We start from the raw sequence: 20237 nt of genomic DNA on the forward strand, positions 1-20237 counted from the left end.
ACGTTTCCTTTACACCGTGTGCCTCGTGCCAGGGCTGCCTTCAGAGGGTCTGAGAGCCCAAGGGCACCACGCACAGCAGCACCTGGCCCCGCCCAAGGCCCGGCTGTCATGCCAGGTAGCAGGGCTGGGGGCAGTGAGAAGAACGTGCGTTTCCCTTGGTGGGCGACAGGGTCACGAGAGAAGAGCCCTACCCCACTACCCAGCATGGGAGGGAAGGTGCTGGGCCCCGGTGGGGGCAGGAGCAGCCACGTGAGCAGGGCTGTCGGGTGGCCCTTGGCCTGGACGTGGGCAGCTGGCCCAGAGCCAGACAGGCTGTGGCGGGGGTGGGGTGGGGGCAGTGCCCAGACAGGAGAAGTAGAGCCAGTATAAGCTTGGGGAACAGGAGGTTCCAGTGTTCTGCACAAATGGGATTCGTGGCGGGAGGGAGGGGGAGAGCAGGAAGTGCGGGCCTAGGCCAGGGCGTCCTGTGCCCCAGGTAGCCGGGCCACACCCCCGTCTGGCTGGCAGTGACCTTGAGCCTGGAACAGTCTCCCCTGGACTCTGCCCAGGTGGGACATGAAGATGATCCCGGGAATGGGGACCTTGGGAGAGACAGAACAGGGCTGGTGACCACTGTCCAGGGCCTGGGGGCTGGGAGAGGGAGGGTTTCACAGGTGGGAGACGCAGGCAAGCCCAGTGTCATAGGAGCCAAAAGATGGGCGTCCTAGAGAGGTTGCCACCAGCAGATGTGGGCATTGTGTGTGACCCAAGGGACTAGTAGCCTTGGGGCTGGACAAGGGAGGCTGAGCAGATTTTCCAGAAAGGAAAGTGGAACCCCGAGGGGAGGAGGGCTTCCCTGGAGTGGCCCCCGGCTCCGAGGCCCCCAGGCAGCAGGGGGAGGGAAGGCAATTCCTGAGGAGGGTGAGTCCGCATTCTTGGGTATGGGCCTCCATCTGTCAGCGCCCTACAGGGCAGCCCCTCTCCAGCCTGGGCGAGCCAGGCAGAGGGCAGGCTGGCCGGGCACCGAGCCAGGGCAGGACAGAGCTAGGAAGCCGGTGGACGCCCGGCCGAGGGGGCCTCAATCCTGCCCGCTGCCCAGATGGTGGGCAACTGCGGGAAGGGCCCACCCACCTCCATGGGGCAGAGACCCGCGCCAGAGGGGGGTGTGGGGCGGGAGAGCCCCGGGCCTGCCTCCCTGGGGCCTGGACAGGTGCAGGCAGGTGCCCCTGTGCTCACCCACCCTGGATAGCGACCGGGTGCCTGGGGGAGCAGCGCCGCCCCTCAATTTGTCAACCTAATTACCTGGCACCACCCACCTCTGTGGGCACCGCCCCACCTACAAGGTGGGGGCCTGGAGAGGAGCCGAGCTGCAGGGCCCGCCCAGAGCCACAGCTGCAGCGGGAGAGCAAAGGGCCCCGGAGGACCGCGCAGCCCTGGTGTCCCACACAACCTGCACCGCCGCCCACCAGGGCCATAGGGGGGTCAGCGCTGAGCCAGGAACAGCTGAGCCCACAGCTCCAGGCCACCCCCACGCGGGCCCCACCTCCCCAGGTCCTCAGCCTCCCCGGACCCCCGCCTCCCCGGGCCCCCAGCTTCCCTAGACCTCAGCCTCCCCGGCCCCCCCCCCCCGCCTCCCCGGACCCCAGTCTCCCCTCGAGTCCCCACCTCCCCAGGTCCTCAGCCTCCCTGGACCCCCAGGCTCCCCAGGTCCCTCCCTCCCGGGCCCCTGCCTCCCCTGACTCCAGCCTCCCTGGGTCCCTGGCGTCCCAGGTCCTCAGCCTCCCCGGTCCCAGCCTTCCCGGCCCCCTCCTCCCCAGGCCCCAGCGCCGCGTGCTCGCAGGGGGTTGGGGTTGGCTCCCGGCCCCACGCCTGGCCTGCGAGTCCCACCTGCCCGCTCGAGTCCCACCTGCCCGCTCGGCGCGCTCCGGGCAGGCGCTCCCTGGCTCCTCGCTGCTGGGCTGCGGCACCACCGCAGCCGGGATTTAAACGCGCCCGGGCCCGCCCCACCCCGCCCTCCTCTGGGCTCTGGGGTGACCCGGAGGGCCCGGCGGGGGTGCGGAGGGCGGGCACCCGGAACCCCGCGGGCCGCCCACGCCACAGGCACACTCCTTGGCAGCCGCACACCTGCGCAGGACCTCCGCGCCACCCCCCCCACCCCGTCCCCATCCGTCCTCCCTAGAGCAGCCCCTCCCTAGAGCACGGACCCAGGTGGGCGCAGGGGGAGCACGGTGAAGGAGCTGGGGCAGCCGATGCAGCGCCCCCACGGGGAACCCCACACCTGCGGGCTGGAGGCCTCTGTGCATGTGCCGAGGCCAGCCAGGATCGTTCCCCGGGCCCGGCCTCTCCAGTGTGTCCTCAGGGGCCCCCGGTCCAGGCCACCCCCAGCAGTCCAGTGCGGCTCCCAGGAGGTCCCTTGCCCATCCGGGAGCAGTGGCCCCTCTGGGGGGCCCATCCTAGCACCCGCCTTCTGGGTCTGCACTGCGGGTAGAGGCCCAGAACCCTGGAGGCCAGCCTGCTCACGGGACTTTTGGCTGGTCCACCTCCACGCTGCCCAGAGATTTTTTTGTTTTTTAAGATTTTATTTATTTTATTCATGAGAGACACAGATAGAGAGGCAGAGACACAGGCAGAGGGAGAAGCAGGCTCCCTCTGGGGAGCGGGATGTGGGACCTGATCCTGGGACCCCAGGACCACACCCTGGACAAAGGCAGGCGCTCAACTGCTGAGCCACCCAGGGATCCCCTGCCCAGAGATTTCAGATGGACGGGCAGCACTGGTGCCCCTCGGCCCCTCAGGGCAGAGCGCAAGGCCTCTTCTCCAGCCAGTGGTCCCCCCTGAGGGCTCGGCCTCCCTGCTCCCCTAGCCCTCACCTTTGCCTGGTTTGTTCTTGACCAGGTGCTCACTGAGGGCCCCCAGCCACCTCTGACAGGTCCCTGTGCAGTGGGATCTGGACTGCTGGGGTGGCCCTTCGTGACCCCCGCCTCAGGCCCACACTCACACCAGCCCATCCAAGGCTCCCCAACCCAGCGCTGCCCTCTGGCCACCCGTGTGCTGGCCCCCATCCATGTGGCCCACACTTGCCATGTTGTGGCTGCTCCCGGCCACTGGAGAGCCCTGACCCCAACAGGTTAGTGAGCTCTGGCATGGACCCATGTCCCAGCAAGGTATGCGGGGCCACCTGCGACCATGCCCAGCCCGGCTCACCAGGCACCAGGACCATGCTCATGATGTCCTGCAGGGAAGCATGGCTATGCTGGCTGTGGCCTGTGGCCCAGAGAGTGCCTCAGAGCCACTCCTTCCCATGGCCAAGCCAACCAGGTAGCATTGCTGCCCAGCCATGAAATCCAGGTATGTGCCCGGCCCTCACTGTGAGAAGGAAGTATGAGGCTGGCCAGGCTTGTCTCGCACGTGCTTGGGCACGGGCAAGTCCTGGTGCCCCTGGTCCTCTCTCTGCATCACCCGTTTCTTGTGGTAGCCCTCAGGTCAGCCCTCCCAGGACACCTGGGGGCAAGCCTGGGTGACTGTCCTCCTCAGACCCCCAAGCTGACCAGTAGCTGCAGCCCAGTGGACCTGTCCAGCGGCTCCCAGGGCCACGGGCCGCTCCCCCAGCCCCAGGCCTAGGTCTGCCTCCGCAGTGGTGGTGGTGGGGTGCTCACGGAATTAGGGGGAGGGGCAGCGGTGTCAGGAGGGAGGTGATCCCTCTAGGCCCAGTCCTGCCCACTGCTCTACCGTGGCCATCGTCTCCTGCAGCTGCTATGCCTGGTGGAGCAGCTACTCTGCTCCGACTGGAGGCTCTGTGGGCCGGAGGGTCCAAGGAGGGGGGTCCCAGGCCCCTCAAGAGCAGTGTTACCGTACTAACCCTGGCCTGGTCCAGGAGGTGGCCACATGGCCCACAGGCCGTGCTTTGGCCCTGCACGCTTGGCCTGACTCCGCCTGTGCGTCCAGCAGCTCGTCCACAGAGGGGCCCTGGAGGGTATCACTGACTCTTCCAGGGGGCACCGCCCAGAGCGGTGCTGAGGCAGCAGGGGTGGGGAGCAGAGTAGCAGGCTGACCTCTGTCTTGAAGCCCTCGGTGCTGGAGCCAGGCAACCCGGTGGCGCCAGCAGCAGGCCCTGGGTTGGTGCCCACGGGGGCAGCCCCTCCCCACAGGGCTAGGCCCCTCCACGGCGAAGACACGGACGGGGCTGCTCCCCCCGGCGCCCACGGGAGCCCGTCACCAGAGGAGCCTCATCGCCTGCCTGCCCCGCTACCTCTGTCCCCCTCGGCGCCCCCACCCCGAGCCGCCCACCCTGTGCCGGAGCTGCTTCCTCATGACACAGGCGGGCCGTCAGGGCGGGAGGAGGGCGGGGGGGCGCCTGGCCTGGGGGCAGCTGTGGGCCTCGGCCAGGATCGTGTCCCTCCCCAGGTTCACTGTTGAAGTCTTAAGCCCCGAGCCCCTCGGAACGTGACCTTATTCGGAAGGTGGTTGCGGCGTGATTAGTGCCAGGCCTCCTGCCGCCCTGGCTGCTGTCCTCGTTGAAGGGAGGGATGTGGACACTCCCACTCAGGGAAGACGCCGTGTGCAGCCAACGAGAAGAGTCCCAGGGCCTCGGCCGTGAGAGTGGGGGACAGGCTGGGCAAAGGGGCCGCAGGGCAAGAGCTTCTCAACACCTCCTCGGTTCCTTACGCAGTGGAGGGCACAGAGGGCTTGCACCCCCAACCAGGCCCCCTCCAGCCCGCCGGCACTGCTGTGGGGCTGGGGAGGGGCCCTTCGTCGTGGGTACCGAGCCTGCCTTGTGTGTGACCTGCGGGTCAGTGGAAGTGGGGGCAAGGCACACACTTTGGGGAGCCCCTCTGCTGGACAGGCCAACCAGGGGCTGTGGGTGTACTCCCCTCCTCCTCTGCAGTCACGAGGACCCCTCCTGAGCCTTGTTGGAGCCCGCTGGGCTGCACCTCCTCCCACCGCCCCATGGCCCGCACTGGCCTCTCCCTCCTTTGGGGCCTGGTCACCCGCCTCCCCCCAGCCAAGGCTTCCCGACACGGCACTCCCCACTGGTAGCTCTCGCTTCCAGGAACCCCACACCTTGGTCACACCCTTCCCCAACCAACTTGGAAGGAGCCAGCGCCTCCTCCAGCCTGGAAGGCCCTTCGCCCAGGCCCTTCCACAGGGGTGACCCCCCCAGAGGGCGCGCTCCCAGGTCCCTACCACCAGCTCCTGGTTTTCTAACATGTGTTCTGTCTGGGGTCACGGAGGCAACTGCGTGGGCCCAGTCATTCATTCATTCCTCCGTATGCTGTGGCTGCTACCAAAGAGTGGACACTACGCCCCCCAGACAAGCCGAGGACCTCCTGTGTCCACCACCATGTGAGTCCGGACCCTGCCTGCGGAGGGGCACCCAGAGATCCAGCCTGCCAAGCAGGCCAATCCCAGCCTTTAGGGGAGCCTGGAGGCATGGTCTGGCCCCCTCAACTACCTGACAGCATAGCCCCCCCCAGGCCCTCCCACCCCACAACCTGGAACCACTCAGACTGGCCCTTGCCCGGGCCCGTCCTCTTCGTGGGGTTTGTGCCGCCGTTGCCCTGGGAACTTTCCATCGGAAAATGTTGGGTGGGGTGGCGGGCAGACAGGCCAGGGCAGGCTGCAGACGCAGCATGGGTGGATGGGGCTCACCCGTCCCACACCACGGCGTGGCCCACCCTGCGCTTCAAACTCTGCTCTTCACCTCCACCCTCAGCCCAGAGAGCACCTTGTGCGTGGACCCCGGAGGGAGCCTGGGCACACAGATATCCCCCTGTGCCCACCCAAGGGCCGGGGTGTCCTCTCCATGCCCAAGGAGTTTCTGGACCAGCGCCCCATCTGGCCTCCAGGCCCCTGCCCGCTTCTCCCCACTCTTCCTCAGGCTTCCTGTAGGGAGGGGGCAGTGGGCGCCCCGGCTCCTGAAGCCCGGTCTGTGGGTTTGGCTCCCCACCCCAAACAGGGCTGGGTCAGACTTCTGTTTGCACCCCTGCAGAGCTGGCCAAAAGCCTGTGTCTGAGGATGCGGAGGCCGGGGCCTGGGATGCCTTAGAGCAGATATGGGGTGGCCTTCGGCCTTTCCCAGGGGTACCTGGGCCGGGGTCTGGGGCTGAGCCAGGCTCCTCCTGGGCAGGGACAGCCACGCAGCGGGACTCCACGTCGGCCACGTGGCCCTCGTCCCACACTGAGAGACGGTCACACAGCCGCGAGTAGTCGCCCTGACCTCTGGGCTGTCTGCATGCACACCAGAAATTGGTTTGCTGAAGCCACGGCCGCGTCCTCTCCCAAGACGTACTGCGCTGCTCCCCGGGCACCACTTGCGGGGGCCCCCGCCTCGCCGAGCATCCCGCTCCCCACCTGGGCCAGGGACAGGGCCAGCCCTTGGTGGGGCGTGGCCCTGAGCTCGAGGGGGCTTGGCAGGCAGCGGGGGCCTGGCCGGAGCCCACGTGCAAGAGCCAGCGTGGAGGGAGGGGGCCTAGTGGCTGAGCGCCTGAGGCCTCCAGGGTTTGGGGTGGGGAGCTAGGATGGCCAGGAGGGGTCAGGGAGGGGCCACCAACAGGGACCCCCAGAGGGGGTCCTGGCACGGGCGGGGCTGTCCCCTAGAACGCCTCAGGGGAACACCCATTTCCCACCTCCGTCCCTGTCCCCACGGGCAGGAGGCGTGAGTTCAAATGAGAAGCGGCTTTTCTTTGCAAGATGGAAGCACTTCCCAGGAGAAGACGTGGCAAGAGTCACAGTTTGTCACTTACCAGTGCATGTGTCTCTGTGACAGAGAAGCCCAGAGTCCGGGGGATCCTGGCACCCGAGGGACCTGCACCGAGTGCCGGGGGAACAGCGGCCACGTGGCAGGTCCAGGTGGGGCCCTGTGGCCCCGCGGAGGGCAGGAAGGCCCTAGACTTGCCCCCGACGCCGCAAGCCCACCTCAGCTGGGTTAAGGGAAGAGCGAGGAAGAGACCGGCCAGCTGGGCGCCGCCTGCCCCTGTCAGCCCCGCAGAGTCCTTCGCGGCTCAGGCCGGGTGGCGGGGGGAGCCTCTTGTTTCTACGTCGTCCTACGTCCTCCCGGCCGAGTGTGTCACCAAAGTCTCCGAGCAGGGGTGGCGTCCGTGCCCCCCACCCCACGTCATCGGGGGCCGCAGCCCTTCGAGTCCACTCCTAGCACTGATTTCTCATCAGTGGAGATTGTTGGGGTCACTAGTGAGGGAACTTTCCCAGAAGGTTCACAGGCAGCAGAAGCGAGGCAGGCCTTGGGGGGTGGGGACTTGGCCCAGGCCATCAGGCAGGACCATCCTGCTGGTTCTCACCCCTTCCCTGACTCCCACTTCTGTTATTTGGTTACCTTCTTAGGTCATCTGCGGCATAGGCATGCCGGCAGCCCTAGCACCTCAACCCGTTTGCCACTCCCACAAATCCTAAAAAATCGCATTGGCTGTCATTGGGTCACCAGCTCTTACAGGGTTGAACTGTGTCTCCAAAAAAGATATGTTGAAACCAAACCCTCACCTGGCACCTGGGAATCTGACCTTACTTGGAAATAGGGTTTTTGCAGGTGATGTAACCAAGTTAAGATGAGGTCATTCGGGTGGCCCTCATCCAGTGTGGCTGGTGTCCACATGAGAGAGCGGCGTGAGCACGACGTGTGCAGGCAGGTGGGGAGGGCGCCGCGTGGTGACAGAGGCAGGGCTTGACGTGGTGCAGCCCCAGGCTGGACCCGAGGGGTGGCAGCCCAGCGCCCAAAGCTGGGGGTGCAGGGCAGACTCAGCAGGGAGGCTCAGAGGGGACTTCTCCCTCCGGGACTGGACAGCATGGACCTCGGACCCTCGTTACTCTAAACCTCCCAGTCTGTGGCCTTTTGGGGCTGCTTGGGGCAGCCTGGCTTCCTGCCCACAGAGGGGGGCACACGGGGTCCTGCGGCCCAGAGGTGGGGAGGGAGTGGCTCCGAGTGACCGGGCCTCACGGGGAAAGGGGCTGCGGCTGTTGCTGGAGCCAAGGGCAGACGGGAGGGAGGAGGTGGCCAGTGACTTCGGGGCGCCCCGGGCAAGCGTGACCAGCCTCAGCCCACGTCAGAGCAGGGGAGTGGTGGCAGCTCAGAGGACAGATCCCCTCCCAGCCTCCCGCGGGCCTCATGCCACGTCTGAGCCCGAGTCTGGGGGCGCACAGACGGAAATTGCAGGAGGAGCAGCTGCATTCGTAGACCCGTGTTGGGGTCTGACGCGCCCCTGGCCGGACAACCCCGTTACCCTCGGGTGGCCTCGGAGAGCAGAGGGCAGCACGAGCGAGGCACTCTGAGCTCCTGACCCGCTGCCAAGAAAATCCGACGGCGGGGCAGCAGACGCCCTGATGGCCTGGCCCGCAGGGGCTCCTCGCGGCCTAAATTAGCTAAAGTCGCGCCAGGCCCTGCCCAGCTCTGCCCCAGCCCCTGCGTGCTGTTCTGGCGGAAGGGGCTTCCCTGTTTCCTTTGTCCATCCATCCGTCTCCACTCTTGGGATTGGGCAGAGTCTACACAGAGCATCCCAGTGTCCCCTGGCCCCTGACCAGGACATTCTCGCGTCAGAGGACGGGCGTGATACTCCGTGCACCGCTGGACCGTGGGATCCCATGGCCGGGCTGAGACAAGGGCAGCCGTGTGAGCCACCCTGTCATGACATATAATGGCCTTGTCATCATGCCACAACAATGCCGGGGCTCGTGGTCCTCTTTCTCCATGGCTACAGAAGGGAACGCGTTCCCAGGCCTCAGAGCGACAGGGATTTGCCTACATAGGATTTTGCATAAGACAATCCCGAACCAGTCACTTCATGGCGACGGAGGTGACACAGCGGGCAGGAGCCACGGGACCCGCAGTCGTCCTCCGTACGGCCACGCCTGGCAGCCGTAAGGTGGTTGGAGCTACACCTGCGAGGCTGAGCGCCGTCCTCAGAGATGGGTGTAGGTCTGGAGCCCGTAACCGCTCTGCGCACAGGTGAGCTCTGTGGGTCTGGGCGTGAAGGGTGCAAGCAGGCCCCAGGGGCCCCTGTGGGGGTGAGTCAGCGCCTCCCATCGTGCGCTGCAGGTCCGGGGGGCCTGGATCCGGGGAGGCCTGCTTCCTCCCGGTGACACAGCTGGGGGTTCACCTGAACCTAGGCCCTTGGGCGCCCCTGGTTCCTTTGGGCTCCACATACCGATGGACCAGCAGTCTCCGGAGTGGCTGACGAGACTCGCCAGGAGGCTGCGCTGCTGCTGCCGAGGGGCTGAGGCGTGTGTGAGGCCCAGGGTCCGCTAGGATGCTGCCGGGCATCCGGGCCCTCATGCACACGCGGGTCCAGCACCTCGACTGGGAGGCGGGAGCGTAGGGTGCAGGGGGAGGAGAGCCAGTTACGGCCTCGGGACAGCTTGGGCAGCGGATGCCACGGCTCGGCTTCCCCGCCCTCCCGGCGAGGACCCCCCTCACTTCGGCAGCGTCTGAGTTAAAGTCCATCTCCCTCTCGTCAGAAACCCCCAGGTCCCCAGGGCTCATCCCCGTGCCAGGCGCACAGTGGGTGCACCAGTAACCCTGAACTAGTCAATGAATCCAATCAGGTTGGAGGCACCTGGGCCAAGCGACCTGCCCCAGGTTCCACTGGGGAGAGCGGGAGGTGCGTGTCTAGGCTCTCCCCGCTCCCCACCCGGACCTCGCCCTCAGCACCCAATCCGAGCCTGGGCTGCCGGCCGAGCCCTGGGCCCGATCTGGAGGGCATGGTTCGAGGTGGGCACGTGCGCAGGCTGCCGTGGCCGCGGCTGCGGTGGAGGGGCCTGCTGACCCCGCCTCCCACCTCTTAGGGCCGCGTCCGGCCCGCTTCTCCCTGGATTTGTTCTCCAGCTCCCATGACACAGCAGGCCGCGTGGGGCCCCTGGGTCTTCCAGGTGGGGCACAGCAAATGATGGGCCGACCTGAGCGGGAAGAAGGGGGGCCACAGGGCCAAAGGAGACGCCCCTGCAGCTGGGTCTGTCCCGTGAGCCAAGTGCGCTCCGCGGTGGTCCCTGCCGAGTCTGGGCCTTTCCCCGAAGACACCCCCGTGCTCTTAAAGAGAGGCAGGGTGAGGGCAGCCCAGCACCACCTGGCTGGCGAGGGCAGGACACACGGCCCCACGCACCTGGGGAGCCGCAATCCGTGCCCCGCAGTAGACGGGGCGCAGCTGTGGGAAGGAGGGGCCATGCGGGGCACCCCAAGGAGCTGCACCAGCTGCGGGCCCTGCGAGGTAAGTGAGGCCCGGGGTCATAGAATGCTCCTGCCTGTGTAGGACGCGGAGCTGCCCGTGCCCTGGGCCCCTGTGACCACGACTGCACACACAGGGCCTGAAACACAGAAGTTTCCCCTCCCACAGTCTGGGGACTGGACGCTGAAATCAGGGCGTTGGGGCCATGCTCCCTCGGGGGCTCTGGGGAAGATGCTTCCCGCCTCTTCCAGCCACTGGGGCTCCTGTGCCCCTGGCTTGTGGCCATGTCCACGTGGCCTCTTTTCACCCGTGTGTGTCTCTTACAGTGACATTTGTCATTGGATGTAAGGCCCGCCTGGATAACCCAGGAAGGTCTCATCACAAGATCCTTAATCCGCTTACATCTGCAGAGATCTGTCTTTTTCATTCACAGGTGAAGGGACTAGGATGTGGACACTACAGGGAGGAGGTCCATAGTTCTATTTGTATTTAAAAAGCAGAGGGACCCACAAATGTGCTCTTCATTAGGGCTGACCAGCCAGGCTTGTGGGGGCGAAACTCTTGTCACTTGTTGGTGATGATAAGTTGAACTGCCCCCCCCCCAAGATATGTTGGAATCCTAAGCCCCCAGGAGCTCAGGCCGAGCGCGGTTGGGAGCAGGCCCCCGGCAGCTGGCCCGGCTGGTTGCAGTGAGGCCCCAGCGCGGTAGGCCGAGCCCTCCGCAGGGAGGACGGGCGTCCCGCTGGGACAGAGACGCACGGAGAGGCCCGATGGCGGCAGCGGAGACGAACGGGCACCCCAGCCCAGGGCGCCCGGGTGGCGGCCCCTCCAGCAGCTGGAGCAAGGCCTGGGACGCCCCCGAGCCTCCGGGAGGAGCTGCCCCACCTACCACCTGAGCTTGGACCTTTGGCCTCCGGGCCTGGGAGGAGCAGGAGCTTCTGTCGTTTTTTTTTTTTTTTTTTTTTTTTAATTTTTTTTAAATTTTTTTATTTATTTATGATAGTCACAGAGAGAGAGGGAGAGGCAGAGACACAGGCAGAGGGAGAAGCAGGCTCCATGCACCGGGAGCCCGATGTGGGATTCGATCCCGGGTCTCCAGGATCGCGCCCTGGGCCAAAGGCAGGCGCCAAACCGCTGCGCCACACAGGGATCCCCTAGCTTCTGTTGTTTTAAGCTGCGGTGTGCATTGCTTGGCGACAGGTGCCCCCGGCCCCTCCTGCGCCACCCCATCCGTTAGTCCCACCTGTGCCCACCTGGAGCTCTACGCCTGAGCATGATGTTACTTTGGGCCCGTGCCCACATGTAGCCTGAGGCCTGGGCATCTCCCTGTTACATGCCCCGGGTGTGGGGGGGGAGCAGAGGACTCAGGGGAGTCGGGGACACCCTCCTACAGGGAGGCTGAGCTCCCTGAGCAGCTGGGCGGGGGCCGGGGGGGGTTGGATGCCAACCTGGGGTGACCCTAAGTGCTGCCGTGTACTTTGGTTCTGGGGCTTAGGGCTGATGACACAACCATGGGGACCCTAGTGGGCCCCACAGCCTCAGACTCCCTGTTCCCTCTGGCCCCATATTCAGGCTCTCGGATCCCCCGCAAAGCCCCCCGCCGAGAGCCCCTGCACCCTTCCAGCCCTCCGCCCAGAACTGCCCTCCTGTGTCACCCGTGTGTGCCCCACGGGGTGGGCTGCAGGCTCCTCCCTCCGAGCCAGCCCCGGAGGAGCTCCTGAAGCAGGAAGGGGAGCCTGGGCTCCGGACAGCCCTCCCAAGGGCCCCCGGACACCCAGTGGGGGTGCAGGGGGGGCAGTGCAGGGCAGCTCCTCAGGCTCCGGCCCACTGCGCCCTGGCCTGGTCCCTCCGCTGCCCTGACGGCAGGGGCCACTGGGGGCCCTGCTGGCAGCTGGGCAGGAAAAGGAGATGGAACCACAGAAGGAAACCCAGTGCCGCAGGGGCGGAGGCCGACATCCGGTGCAGGGGGTCCCAGACGCCACCTGAACAAGCCCTGCCGAGTGTCTGAAGCAGCGATGGGACTCAGTTTCCCGGAGTGGAGGACCAAGGGCCTGGTCAGGGAGAGACCGGGAAAGTGGGCCCTGACACGGCAGTGGGACCAAACAGTCCAGAGACAAGAGGGAGATTCTACAACCGTGGGGGGAGGGGGGGGCGGGAGCCTGTGACAGGGCCCGGGCCAGACAAGGGAGTGCTGTCTTCACGCCTGGGAGGGCTGGGATTTGCACCTCCCTGGCTCCCCCCCTCCCTGGCTCCCCCATTATCATAACAACAACAATGCTCTGGGGGGGGCAGCCCTCCCAGGAGCCCTTTGGAGCTAACAGGAAGAAGGAAATAAGAAAAGAAACAAATGGACCAAGGGTGGGGGAGTGGGGTGTCGGGGTGTCCAGCCCACAATAAAGGAGACATTGTGGCCCCAGGAGCCCAGGGACAAGGCCAGCGACCCCGACCTGGCTCTGAGGGTGGCCGTGGGGCTGGGAGAGGCCAGCAGCGCGGGAGAGGGGACAGAGAGAAGGACAAGGGACAGGACTGACTCAGAGAGCAGCAAAAATGAGAACAGAAATACAAAAGACAGTTCTTTTTAAGATCAACGGAAGAAAACTAGATTCGTGCGGTGGGCAACAGACAAGGGGGGAGGAAAGGAACAAATGCAAAGCGCAGGAAACAGAAGATGCGCAGTCAGTGGCAGGTGGGCGCACGCTAGACTCGCCAGTTAGAAGAGACTCTTGGATTGGATTTGAAAAAAGCACAAACAAGATCCAGCAGCACGTTGTCTGCAAGGGTCAATCTTTCCATTTTTTTTAAGATTTATTTTTGAGAGAGAGAGCACGCGCGTGTGCTGCGAGCCAGTGCAGGCAGGGGAGGGGCAGAGGGCGAGGGGGAGTCTCAAGCAGACTCTGCAGGGCGCCCGACCCCAATGTGGGGCTCGATCTCATAAGCCCAAGATCATGACCTGAGCCAAAACCAAGAGTAGGATGGTCAACCCACTGAGTCGCCCAGACTCCCTGCAAGGACCGCTATTAATTAATTATTAATTAATTAACAATTAATTGATTGATTAATAGATTTTATCTGTTTATTCATGAGACACATACAGAGAGGTGGATACCCAGGCAGAGGGAGAAGCGGGCCCCTGTGGGGAACCCCACACGGGACTCGATCCCAGGACCCCGGGGTCACGCCCTGAGCCCAGGCAGACAGGCTCTACCACGGAGCCACCCCAGCGCCCTGGACACTGGTTTTCAATTCTCTTAAAATTCCTCCCTAGCCCCTGGGAGTGGAGCTGTGGGACCTGCCCGCACCCCGCTCTCCAAAGCGGCCGGGCCATTTCACCTTCTGGCCAGTTCCCACCAGTTCCCACCAGGTCCCGCCAGCGTGAAGATTCCAGTTTCAACACTTGCTATTTCCTGCTTGTTTGTTTCTTTTTAAATTTTGGCCATCCTCTGAAGGTCAAGTCCTATCCCACTGTGGTTTTGATTTGCCTTTCCCTCGTGACTAATGACTTTGAGCATCTTTCCACGTGTTTCTTAAGCGTTTGTAGATCTCCTTTGGAAAATGTCCACTCAAATCCTTTGCTTATTTAAAAAGTTTTCTTTTGGGACACCCAGTGACCCAGTGGTTTAGTGCCTGCCTTCCACCCAGGATGTCATCCTGGGGTTCCGGGATCAAGTCCCACATCGGGCTCCCTGCATGGAGCCTGCTTCTCCCTCTCCCTGTGTCACTGCCTCTCTCTGTGTGTCTCTCATGAATAAATAAAAAAATTAAATAAAATTAAAAAAATTTTAAATTAAAAGTTTCTTTTCTACTGTTGAATCATAAGTACCTTTTATGGATTCTAAATACAAGTCCCCTATCAGCTAGTGATTTCCAAATGTTTTCTCCCGTTATGTGCATTGTCTTCTTGCTTTCTAGATGGTGACCTTTAGGCGCAGGAAGTTTTAGTTTTGATGACGTCTAACATTTCTGATTACTTATGCATTTGGTGTCTTTGTAAGAAATTGTTGTGTTTTTTTTTTTAAGATTCTATTTATTTATTTTAGAGGAACAGAGAGTGTACATGCAAGCCGGGAGCAGGAGGGAGAGAGGATCTCAAGCAGACTCTGGGCTAAGCTCGGAGCCAGACACAGGGCTCAATCTCACCACCCCAGGATCACACACGACCTGAATGGAAACCAAGAGTCGGACATTTATCTGGCTGAGCCAGTCGGGTGCCCCAGTAAGAAAAAATTCTTAATTCAAGGTAACCAAAATTTACTTCTATGTTTCTTCTAAAAGTTCAATGGTTGGCTCTTAATTTAGGTGTTTGGTCCATCTTGAGTCAATTTCTGTGTATAACATATGGTGGGTGTCCAGCTCATTCTTTGGCATGTGAACATCCAGCTGTCCTAGCTCCATTTGTTAAAAGATTATTGTTTCCCACTGAATGATCTTCACATCCTTGTCCAAAATTAATTGATCAAGCCTCACTTATTTTCCACTGATATGTATGTCTGTCCTTATACCAGAACCATACCATTGATTTGTAGGAGGTTTTTATTTTATTTTATTTTATTTTATTTTATTTATTTTATTTTATTTTATTTTATTATTTTTTAAAGATTTTAGTTATTTATTCATGAGAGACAGAGAGAGAGAGGCAGAGACACAGGCAGAGGGAGAAGCAGGCTCCATGCAGGGAGCCTGATGTGGGACTCGATCCCGGGTCTCCAGGATCAGGCTCTGGGCTGAAGGGGTGGCTAAACCGCTGAGCCACCCGGGCTGCCCTCCTACTGTTTTCCTTTTCCCTGTTTCTGCTCTCATCCTTATTATTCCCATCTTTCTGCTTGCTTTGGGTTTGGATTTAGTTTACTCTTCTTTTCTAGTTTCTTAAGGTGAAAGGTTAGTTATTAATTTGAGTTGTTTGATCTTTTCAGTATAGGTATTTAAAGATATAAATTTCTCTGAGCACTGCTTTTACCACTTCCCATAGCTTTGATATGTTGTGGTTTTGTTTTTAGTCATTTCAATGTACTTTCTAATTTCCCTTGGAATTTCCTCTTTGACCATTAGTATTTTAGGAGTGTGCTGTTTAATTTCCACAGATGTGTGAGAGTTCCAAATTTCTTGCTTTCCCTTGATTTGTACTTTCATTCTATTTTGGTCAGAGAATATCTTTTGCATGATTTCAATCTTTTTAAATGTATTGAGACCTATTTTATAGCCTAACCTATGATCTGCCCTGGAGAAAGTTTCACATACACTTGAGAAGATTATGCGTGATTTCGTGGGATGTTCTATTATGTCCTTTAGATCTACTTGGCTTATACTGTTGTTTGGGTCTTCTCTTTGCTGATCTTCCATCTAATTGTTCTATGTATTACAAAAGTTGGGTATTGACACTTCCAACTATTATTGTCGAATTATCAGTTTCTTCTTTAATTTTGTCAGGTTTTGCTTCACGTATTTTGAGTCTCCGTTGTTGGGTACGTATATGTTTATAAATGTCATGTCTTCTGGATGGACACCTTTTTTTTTTTTAAGTAGTCTCCACGTTCAGCCTGGAGCCCAATGGAGGGCTTGAACTCATGACCCTGAGCTTGAGACCTGAGCTGAGATCAAGAGTCAGATGGTGAGCCCCTCCAGACACCCTGAGGGATTGACACTTTTATCATTTCATAGATGTCTTTGTCTCTAGTAATAACTTTTGTCTCAAATATTGTTTTGTCTGATATTAATATCCACTCCAGGTCTTTCCTTTTTTATTTTTATTTTTTTTAAATTTTTATTTATTTATGATAGTCAGAGAGAGAGAGAGAGAGAGGCAGAGACATAGGCAGAGGGAGAAGCAGGCTCCATGCACCGGGAGCCCGACGTGGGATTCGATCCCGGGTCTCCAGGATCGCGCCCTGGGCCAAAGGCAGGCGCCAAACCGCTGCACCACCCAGGGATCCCCGGTCTTTCCTTTTTAAAAATAGCTATTTTCTGAGTGGTCGCCCCTGCAGATTATCATTATCATTTTAATTGATAACAATCTAATTTGGATTATTACCAACTACACTTCAGTAGCATTCTAAAGCACTGCTCCTATATAGCTCAATTCCACCATTTTTGCTGTTATTGTCACAAATTACCATTCTATATATTGTATGAGCACCAACTTAGATTTATATTGCTCGTGTAGTTGTCCTTTAGGTCAGGAGAAAAAAAGGCAGTTACAAACAATAACTACACTTACACTGTGTCTTCTATTTATCTTTGCACTCTTCTTTACTGGGGCTTTGAATTTCTTCATGTGAAACTCAGTGATTGTCTAGTGCCCCTCCATTTCAGCCTGAAGGACTCCCTGCAGTATTCCCTGTAGGTCAGGTCCACTAACAACAAACTCTTCCAGCTTTTCTTTATTATTACTAAGAATATCTTAGGTTTTTCTTCATTTTTGAAGAATGGTTTTGCTGGATATAGAATTATCAGTTGTCTTTTTTTCTTTTAGCACTTTGAATATGTCACCGCACATTGGGTACACGTCAGATCTCTGAAGTGCTGTACATTTCTTAATTTCTTTTTCTGTTTCTAAGACGAGATAATCTCAATTGATGCATCTTCAACTTCAATAATTCTTTTCTCTGCTCAAATTTGATGTTGAGCCCCTAGAGTGAATTTTTTATTTCAGTGATTATACTAACCAACTCCAGAATTTCTATTTGATAACTTAAAAAAAAATTTTTTTTTCAGTTCTTGGCTGGCTCAGTGGAAGGAACATGCAACTCTTGGTCCTGGGGTCATGAGTTCAAGCCCCAGATTGGGCATAGAGATTACATAAATGAATAAAACTTTAAAAAAAATTTAGGGGGATCCCTGGGTGGCGCAGCGGTTTAGTGCCTGCCTTCGGCCCGGGGCATGATCCTGGAGTCCTGGGATCGAGTCCCACGTCGGGCTCCCTGCATGGAGTCTGCTTCTCTCTCTGCCTGTGTCTCTGCCTCTCTCTGTGTCTCTCATGAATAAATAAATAAAATCTTTAAAAAAAAATTTAGGGACACCGGGGTGGCTCAGCGGTTGAGCACCTGCCTTTGGCCCAGGGCATGATCCTGGGATCCAGGATCGAGTCCCACATCGGGCTCCCTCTATGGAGCCTGTGTCTCTGCCTCTCTCTCTGTGTCTCTCATGAATGAATACATAAAAGCTTTTTAAAAATTAAAAAAAATAAAAATTTAAGAATTCAAAAAATAAAATACATTTTATATTGTGTTAAAATATGTAAAACAGGGATCCCTGGGTGGCTCAGCAGTTCAGCACCTGCCTTCGGCCCAGGGTGTGATCCTGGAGGCCCAGGATCCAGTTCCACGTTGGGCTCCAGGCATGGAGCCTGCTTCTCCCTCTGCCTGTGTCTCTGCCTCTCTCTCTCTCTCTCTCTCTCTTTCTCTGTCTCTCATGAATAAATAAATAAAATCTTTAAAAAAAATAAAATGTAAAAAAAATAAAAAAATAAATAAAATGTGTAAAACACAAAATTTACCATCTTAACCATTTTAAAGTGTATGGATCAGTGGCATTGAATTCATTCGTATTCTTTTTTTTTAAGATTTTATTTATTTATTCATGAGAGACACAAAGAGAGGCAGAGACACAGGCAGAGGGAGAAGCAGGCTCCATGCAGGGAGCCCAACGTGGGACTCGATCCCGGGTCTCCAGGATCACACCCTGGGCCGAAGGCAGGTGCTAAACCGCCGAGCCCCCCGAGCTGCCCTCGTTCACATTCTTGTACAGCCATTGCCACTGTTCATTTCCCGAACTTTTTTTATCATCCCACGGTGAAATTCTGGACCTATTAAACCATAACTCCCCACGCCCCACCCCACCGCCAGGCCCTGGTGGTCACGGTCTTACATTCTGTCCCTACCTATGTGACTATTCCAGGTACTCATACGAGGGGAATCATGAAGTGTTTGTTTTCTCGAGTCTGGATTACTTCACATTGACCACAATGACTTTAAGGTTCTTTCAAATTGTGACATATATCAGAATTTCATTCTGTTTAAAGGCTGAATGATAGTCCCTGTGTGTGCATACCCAATTTTGTGTATCCATTCATCTGTCAATGGATACTTGAGTTATTCCTCGTTTCCTCTTTGTAAATTTATTCTCAGTCATAATAAGTGAACTGGCTGACACTGCCATCTTCATTTCAGGATCCTCGCTGATGAAATGACCATTATCTGGAATATTTCTGGTCTTCCTGGCTGAGGGAAAGAGACCTCTGGCAATCATGTTCTCTGGCGTGAAGATGAAGGCGCCACTTCCTCTCACACCTGTCACATGGTGTCAGCTGACCACGGAGGGACCAGGCCATGCAGCCCTCCCGTGCGGTCGAAGATGGAGCGGAGTTGGTGACTACTCACTTGAGTGAAAACCATCATATGCATCCCATTTACCATAATTCTAAGTATTCAGTTTTGTAGTTTATTCTCTAAATAATGAGTAACAGCATTTGGTATTGGTGATTATATCCTGCATAAACGGTCTGGCATCATGTTACTGGATTTTGCTATGATTTCTGAAAAATAAAAAATATTCACCTTTTTCCAGGTGTACAGTTGTTTGGATGGTCTTCCAAACCCTAGGTATTGCCTCGTCAAAACCTGAACCGAGCCCTGGCACAGCCTACGGACACCTACAAGGGTAACATTTCTGACATTGAAAACTTCCTGGTTTGGGGGTGCCTGGGTGGCTCAGTAGGTTAATCGTCTGCCTTTGGCTCAGGTCACGATCCCAGGGTCCTGGGATGCAGCCCATGTTGGGCCCCATGCTCAGCGGTAAGCCTGTTTTTCCCTCTCCCTGTCCCCCTGCTTGTGCTCTCGCACTCTCTCTCTCTCAAATAAATAAAAGCTTAAAAAAACACTTCTGGGTTTTAATATGGATCTCTCAATTTTCTTTCCAGCAATATTTACACGGGAACCTTTTATATTTCTATCCCCCCAAATCAATGAAAGAACTTTACCAAAACAATGTGTGGAGAGGGCACCCCGGGTGGCTTAGTCAGTTAAGCTCAGCATCTGCCTTCGGCTCAGGTCATGATCTGGGGTCCTGGGATCGAGCCCCATGTCAGGGTCTCTGCTCAGCTGGGAGTCTGCTTCTCCCTGTCCCTCTGCCGCTCCTCCCACCCCACTCGTGCTCGCTCTCTCTTTCTCAAGTAAATAAAATCTTGAAAAAATAATGTGTGGGGGAAATCTTGAGGCCCGTGTCAGAAACAATGGACAGAGGATGGTAATTAGATGAGGGCGTTTGCACAGCTCAGGGGTGAACAAACCGGCGTGTGCGTGCCTGGGCCAGGCCTGGGGCAGAAAGAGGCCTCATTCCTGCCGACGGACGTGTGAGCACCGTGGTCCGCCCCAGACTCCAGGAGGGAAGTGTTTGCATTTTACATTCGCTTATATGTGTTACTTACACACCAACGTTATACTGGTTTTTAGTTACATTGCAATTTTCCCCACTTGAAATAGACTCCTAACTGGTATTTTTGTGGAGAATGTCTGACTTTTAGGAGTAGATTCTTGACATTATATGGGAGACACCTACGTGTGAGCAACTGATAGCAGCAAACACCTAAATCATACTTTTTAATCCACTAATTTTTTACACATTAAAAAAAAGATTTTATTTATTTATTCATGAGAGACACACACACAGAGAGGCAGAGACACAGGGGTTGGGAGAAGCAGGCTCCATGGAGGGAGCCCGACGCCGGACTCGATCCCGGGTCTCCAGGATCACACCCTGGGCTGCAGGTGGCGCTAAACCGCTGGGCCCCTGGGGTTGCCCTTTCTTACACTTTTGAAAAAGCCCGAATGTTCCATATCATTACTGACTTGCACATTACATCTTCACCTTCACCGAGACACACTTTGCAGCCACACTCATCACCTGGCATTCTCTGTGCCCAAAGAAGTTGAAATAAAAACAAAATCTTTTGAGTGTTATGTTTTATGAAATAATAAGCTTTTAGGGTTTTTTCCCCTCAATTTCACCATTTGGAAGAAACCGTGTTTAAGAAGTGTCCCGCAGCCCCTTGCTGGGACGGTGTCACTGGAGGTGAGCTGGCAGCGCTGCTCAGGGCTGGGGG

At 57.7% G+C, this 20237-nt stretch overlaps 1 protein-coding gene and 1 long non-coding RNA gene across 3 annotated transcripts in view; one reads left to right on the forward strand and one right to left on the reverse strand.

Annotated features, from left to right (window-relative positions):
- EPPK1 (epiplakin 1) overlaps nt 1–1911 on the reverse strand; it is a 38940-nt gene extending 37029 nt beyond the window's left edge. Inside the window, exon 1 of one of the 2 annotated variants that reach the window (XM_055314065.1) lies at nt 1867–1911. The gene's annotated coding sequence lies outside the window, so the exon portion shown is untranslated. The remainder of the gene's footprint in view (nt 1–1866) is intronic. The other variant, XM_055314066.1, reaches the window with a different exon arrangement.
- A 6629-nt stretch (nt 1912–8540) lies between these two features.
- Nucleotides 8541–18609, forward strand: LOC129502671 (uncharacterized). The gene is made up of 3 exons (XR_008663000.1): nt 8541–8931; nt 14182–14381; nt 18307–18609. It is a non-coding gene; the product is annotated as an uncharacterized LOC129502671 (long non-coding RNA).
- The last annotated feature ends 1628 nt before the right edge of the window (nt 18610–20237 follow it).

The sequence above is a fragment of the Nyctereutes procyonoides genome, unplaced genomic scaffold (assembly GCF_905146905.1).
Source record: "Nyctereutes procyonoides isolate TBG_1078 unplaced genomic scaffold, NYPRO_anot_genome, whole genome shotgun sequence".
Lineage (NCBI taxonomy): Eukaryota > Metazoa > Chordata > Mammalia > Carnivora > Canidae > Nyctereutes > Nyctereutes procyonoides.